The 6,385-nt window shown below is 38.4% G+C and overlaps 1 pseudogene; it reads right to left on the bottom strand.

Annotated features, from left to right (window-relative positions):
- Positions 1-2,232: 2,232 nt before the first annotated feature.
- LOC112810218 (small ribosomal subunit protein eS27-like) lies at positions 2,233-2,493 on the bottom strand (annotated as a pseudogene).
- Positions 2,494-6,385: the final 3,892 nt, after the last annotated feature.

The raw sequence follows: 6,385 nt of genomic DNA, 5'->3' as shown, positions 1-6,385 counted from the left end.
TGCTTCTCCCTCTGCCTCTGCCTGCCACTCCCCCTGCTTCTGCGCTCTCTCTCTCGCTCTCTCTTTGTGTGCCAAGTAAATAAATAAATCTTAAAAAAATATTTTTTTAAAAAAGAGAGAGAACACCCCAGAAGTCCCCGTGTGACCTATTTCAGTAACTAGCCCCTGCAAAGGTAACCATTACCCTAAGATCTAACACCATGGAGTAATCTTCCTTATTTTTGAACTGTAATGGAATCCTCCAGTATGTACTCTTTCGTGTCTGGCTTTTATTACTTCACATTACTTGTGAGATACATTCATATTATTGTGTGTAGCGGCAGTGCATTCAGTCCCATTGCAGTATATTATTTCATTGTGTTAATGAATGTTAGTTAGTAGTTATTCTACTGGTTAGTAGAATGTTACCGTTCTACTGTTAAAGAGCATTAGGGTAATTTCCAGTTTGGGGCTATTACAAATAGTCCATTTTTATGCGTGTATCTATTTTTTAGTACTTAAACAATCGTTCATGTGTTCCATATAAATCCCTTTTCAGAAAGCACTCAAACATTTTAAAGCATAACTTTGTGAAAAGAACACACAAATCTTAAAAAAAAAAAAAAAAACTGAAGAAAAGACCATCCTATGGTCCGATCCTACAAAGTTAACTTCATGAATGTCACAGCAATTTATTAAGATTCTAAATAGTCATAAAATATTCCTCATTGCATGCCCATAGGTTGAAAGGTACAATGAGAAAATTGCCCCAAAACTAATCCCCCTCTGTTGGTCTCCAAATAACTTTCCTACTGCACGTAATCCATGAGCCCATTTAGGTCCACATTCCTTAAATGTTTGCTTTAAAATAAGCCAGCAGTTAAGTACTAGGCAGAAACTTTTTTTTTCCAGGACATATGTAGATAGGCAACAAGTCAAATTCAAGCTTTCTATTTTTAAAACTTTTTTCTTATTGAGGTAAAATTCACATCACATAAAATTAACCATTTTAAAGTGAACAATTCAGTAGCATTTGGTATGATCACAATGTTGTGCAACAACCACCTCTATTTTGTTCCAAACCATTTTTATCGCCCCAAAAGGAAACCCGATGCATGTTAAGCAGATGCTCTCCGTTCCTCCTTCTCCCTCCCTCTGCCCCTGACAACCACCAACCTGCCTTCATCCTCTACAGATTTATTCTGGATATTTCATGTAAAATCTGGACATTTCATAGAACTGGAATCATACAGTATGTGACCTTTTGTGTCTGGTTTCTTTTCACTGAGCATAGCGTTTTTGAGGGTCATCTGCATGTCATAGCATGTATCACAACTGCATTTTTTTTTCGGCTTGAATAATATTCCATTGTATCACATACCACGATTTGTCCATTCATCCACTGATGGACATTTGGCTCCTTTCCACTTCCTTTTGGCTGTTGTAAACAGCACCCCCATACACATGAGAGCGTTCGTGTATTTGTTTGTTACCTGTTTTCAATTCTTTGGTACAAACCTAGGAGTGAAATTGCTGGGTCATATGGTAATTCTATATTAACTTTTATGGGAAACCACCAAATTGTCTTGTACAGTGGCTGAGCCATTTTCCATTCCCACCAGCAATGGATGAGACTTCCAATTTCTCCACATCCTCACCAGTGTTCACTATTTTCTTTTTGTTTTTGTTTTTCTTTTTGTTTTTTGTAATAGCCATCCCAGTGTGTGTGAAGTGATACCTCATTGCCTCATTGTGGTTTTGATTTGCATTTCCATGATGACTAAAGATGATGAGCATCTTTCCACATGCTTATGGACTATTTGTATATCTTCTTTGGATAAACATCTAGTCTAATCCTTTGTCCATTTTTTTATTTGGGGTGTTTGTCTTTGTGTGTTGAGTTGTAAGAGTGCTTTAGATGTTCTAGACACCAGACCCTTATTAGAGATACAATCTGCAAATACTTTCTCCCATTCTGTAGTTTGTCTTTTCAGTTTCTTGGCCATGTCCTTTGATGCAATTGAGATGATTACAGGTTTATTTTTCTTCCTTCTATTAATGTAGTGTTTTGCACAGGTCAATTTTCTGATGTTGAGCCACCCTTGCATCCGTAGGGTAAATCCCACTTGGTCATGGTGTTTTAACTTTTTAATATGCTGTTGGAGTCTGCTTGCTAGTATTTTGTTGAGGATTTTTTTAATCCAAAATGTGTTCATTGGGATAGTTTCCCACTCATCTTGATTCAGGGTGTTTTTAATGTTGCTTCCGGCTGAAGGAGCATCCTTCTGTAGGCCTTGCTTTTCCTCCCATAGACTGGCAAAGGACAGCCAACACACAAAACTACCATTTGTGTATGGCTAAAGACGATGGTGATTTTGTAGCATCCTGGGCACTTCACATCCATGAAGTAGGAGTTGGGGATCTGCACCAGGTGCTTCTTCTTGTGCTTCTTCTTCTCCTCCTCCGGGGACTGGTGGAGGAGGTCCTTCGGGAGGGGCATGTTTTTGTGAGGAGGTCATCACCACTGGAAAGCTTTTGAGGATTTCTGCATCTATATCCATAAGGGATAGTATTCTATAACAAACGTTCTATTTTAAAGAGAAAAAGAAAAGAAAAAAAAGTACCAATGCACTTTACTCAAACAAAATAAGGAAAAGGCAAAACTCACACCCCAGCAGTCATAACCTTGAACAGTATTTTGTTACACTGAAAAATATCATTGGCCATACATCTTGCAGGGAAATGTCCTTCAACGAGGATCCTGCTTAATCTATACAATATAGTTAAAAACAATGAAATCCGAAGCTCATCAAGTCATCTTAGAAATAAGGAAACTGTGCCACAGGAGTTAAATGATTTGCGTGTGGTGACATTTACGGTAAGCAGGAATTGGCACTTTTATTTTGTCACTATTCACCTGAAGCACTTTCCACTTCACCACTCCTTCCTTTCCTACCAATCTCCAAGACTTCCCTCTTGCCAAAACCCACAATACAAAATTTTCTATCAAAAATGATGTTCTGCAATTTAAGCCAATTACTCCCCACTGTCTTCTTTGGTCAGACTAGAAAACAGCCAGTCAGTATTTTATCACACACACACACACACACACACACACACACACACACACACACACACAAAAGTTCACATACTTGAAGTACAACAAAGCATGTGGCCAAGTTCTTTGACATTTTTTCTTCGTATTCTTTCCCAAGCCTTTCAGGCTACTCTGTCCTGGATTGGTACATGTTCTCTCCATCTCTTCAGGCTATGAAAGCCAAAATATGGCCCTACTATCCTAATAGAGGGGAATTCACAGGATAAAGCAACTGTTGATTGTGAAGGTGGATGTCATATTTTAAAATTTGAAAAGTGACATGGAAATATGAAACCTACTGGAAATGTTCAGGCTGCAATGTTCAAATTGAGAGTAATGTTGAGAGACAGGAGAGTAAAAACGTGAACAATAATGATTTAATTCACATGCATGAGTCAATCGTATTTAGTTAGTGGGTGGAACTAGAAGTGGGTGGAAATAGGATGGTGAAAACTAGGGAGAAAAACCAGCCATAAAAAAGTCAGGGTCAATTCAAAGGTCAAATGAACCATAAGTGAATCAATTTGGATTTATGCAAAGTAATTTACACAATGATCTGCCATCTATCAGGCTTAATATGACATGCTGCTTCTTGTATCCTTATAAAGAGGTGCTGAAGGGCCCAACATTTTAGTGGTTTTTTTTTTTTTTGGTGGTAATTTCAAGCTCCATAGCTCCAGCTTTTTGACAGTAGCACTCTTGTTCTATTGTTTTTGTCCTTTTGAACTTTTCCTACTTTTCCCTGCTTTCGATGGGGTTCTTTCTCCTTCTTATTCTGATTCCTTATAGCTGGTACAGGCCACTGCCTCCTCCCACCCAACCCCCTTCACAAGCACAGGACCCCCACTCTGCCACTGTGCCTCCCCAATGGCAGGGAACCCCACTAACTGAAGACAGTTGATAGGTCCCTCTCATTTCCCCTTTCAAGACTGTGGGGGAGTGGCAGCACTTTACACATCTTTTGGTAAATATATTTGCACTTCTGTTGGGTATGTGATCAGAAATGGAATCGCTGGGTCACAGAGGCTGAAGGCATAGTTAGCTTTAGAAGATACTGCCAAAGAGTTTGCCAAATGTCTGCACCAGTTTATAGACTCCCACCGGTGATGAATGACAATTCAAGTTTCTCTTCATCCTCACCAACAATTGGTGTTGTCTTTTTTTCATTTTAGCCATTTTGGTGAAATTGTGGTGGTGTTTCATTGTGGGTGGTGGCTGCTGTTGTTTGTGTCTTTCCTTTGATTATTTTGAAATAATTTTAGACTTATGAAAAAGTTACAGAAAACAATATGGAGAAATCGGTATACCCTTCACCTCGCTTCCCTTAATGTTAACATATTATGTGCCCATAATAGAACTATAGAAACCAGGAAGTGAACATTGATACATTATGATTAACTAACTTACAGACCTTATTTGAATTTTGCCAGTTGGCCCACTGCTGACCTTTTTCTGTCCTGGATCCAATTTTATTTAATCCAGGATTTAATTCATGTCTCTTTAGTCTCCTACAATCTATGACAGTTCCTCGGTCTTTGTCTTTCATGACTGTGGTAGGTTGAATAATGACCCCCAAAAATGTCCATGTTCTGACCTCTGGAACCTGTGAATCACATCATGTACGTCAAAAGGGATTTTGCAGGTGTGATTAAGTTAAGGGCCTTGAAATGGGGTGATCACCCTGTGTTAGCCAAGCGGGCCCAATGAATCAATCATAAGGGGTCTCATTGGGGGAGGCAAGCAGGAGCTCAGAGTCAGAGCAGGAGAGGTGACAACAGAAGCAAAATGATGGAGCAATGCAAGGAAGAGGTCACTAACCAAGGATTGCTGGCAGCCTCTAGAAGCTGAAAAGGCACACAAACAGAGTCTGCCCATAGAGCCCCCAGAAGGAACACAGCCCTGCTGACACCTTGACTTCAGACTTCTTACCTCCAGAAATGTAAGAGAATAGACGTGTTTTGTTTTAAAGCCCCTAAGTGTGTGGTAATTTGTTATAGCAGCAATAGGAAACTAATACAATAAACCTAACACTTTTGGAGAGTACTAGTTTGTAGGATGTTCCTAATTTGGGTCTGCCTGATGTTTTCTCATGATTAAGTTGAGGTTATGGTTTTTTTTTTTTTTTTTTTGCAAGAATACCACAGATGTGGTGTCGGGTCCTTCTCCATGCATCATGTCAGGAGGTACATGATGTCAGCATGCCTTATTACTAGTAATAGTCACCTTGATCACTTGGATGAGGTGGTTTTTTCCACTGTAAAGTTTTTCTTTTGCCCTTTGATAAACCTTTGAAGGGAGATACTTTGAGGCTATGCTGGTATCCTGTTTCTCCTTAAACATTTGCCCACTCATTTTAGCATCCATCAATGTTTCTTACATGCAATAAATATTACTGTGATGTTTGCCTAATAATGGTTATCAATTTCCATTGTTCCTTCTATGTCTATTAATTGGGATTCTTCTGTAAGAAAGGGCTATCCCCACCCCTGCCACTTTGTTTATTCACCTATTTACTCACATCGGTATGGACCCATATATATTTATTTTATTCTATGGGTTATAATCCATGCTTATCATTATTTACTTTGTTGTTCAAATTGCCCCAGATTGGCCACTGACAGCTCCTTCAAGTTGGCCACTCTATAAAGATATTTTCCAAATTTTCTTCTGAAAGCTTGATTGTTCTACCTTTCACATTTCTATCTGCAATCCATATAGAATTCATTTTTGTGTATGGTATGAAGAAGAGGTCAACATATACTTTCCCCTGAATGGATAACCAAGTGATTTGGCACCATCTTTTGAAAAAACTACCCTTTCCCTCACTGAACTGCAATGTCATCATTGACATAAATCTGGTGACTCTGGGTGTGAAGTTGTTTTTAGGTTCCCTGTACTGTTCCATTGGTTTATTTCTCTATCCTTGTATCAATACTACATTTTTAATAATTGTAACTAGATATAGCTTAATTTCTGATATTATGTTTCATTTTCTTTTTCTTCTTTAAGGTTGCCTTGCCTATTCTTGACCCTTTTTATTTCCATACAAATTTTATGATTGGCTTGTCAATTTCCACAAATGAAAATAACCTGCTGGGATTTGCTTGCAATTATCTTGACTCTGTAGACCAAATGAGCAAGAATTGACATCTTTACAATATGGAGACTTACAATCCATTTGCAATCTACCTGTTTATTTTGGTCTTATTTACTTCCTCTCAAACATGTTTTAGAACTTTCTGCTTAGAGGTCTCGAACAATATTCCTAGTTTCACTCTTAGGTATTGAATGTTTTCCAATGCTGTTGTA

Source organism: Callorhinus ursinus, unplaced genomic scaffold (genome assembly GCF_003265705.2).
Source record: "Callorhinus ursinus isolate GAN/ISIS: 27379988/994484 unplaced genomic scaffold, GSC_fseal_2.0 scaffold65, whole genome shotgun sequence".
Lineage (NCBI taxonomy): Eukaryota > Metazoa > Chordata > Mammalia > Carnivora > Otariidae > Callorhinus > Callorhinus ursinus.
The sequence above is the reverse complement of the archived record's forward strand: the minus strand, read 5'-3'. Positions and strand labels throughout refer to the sequence as shown.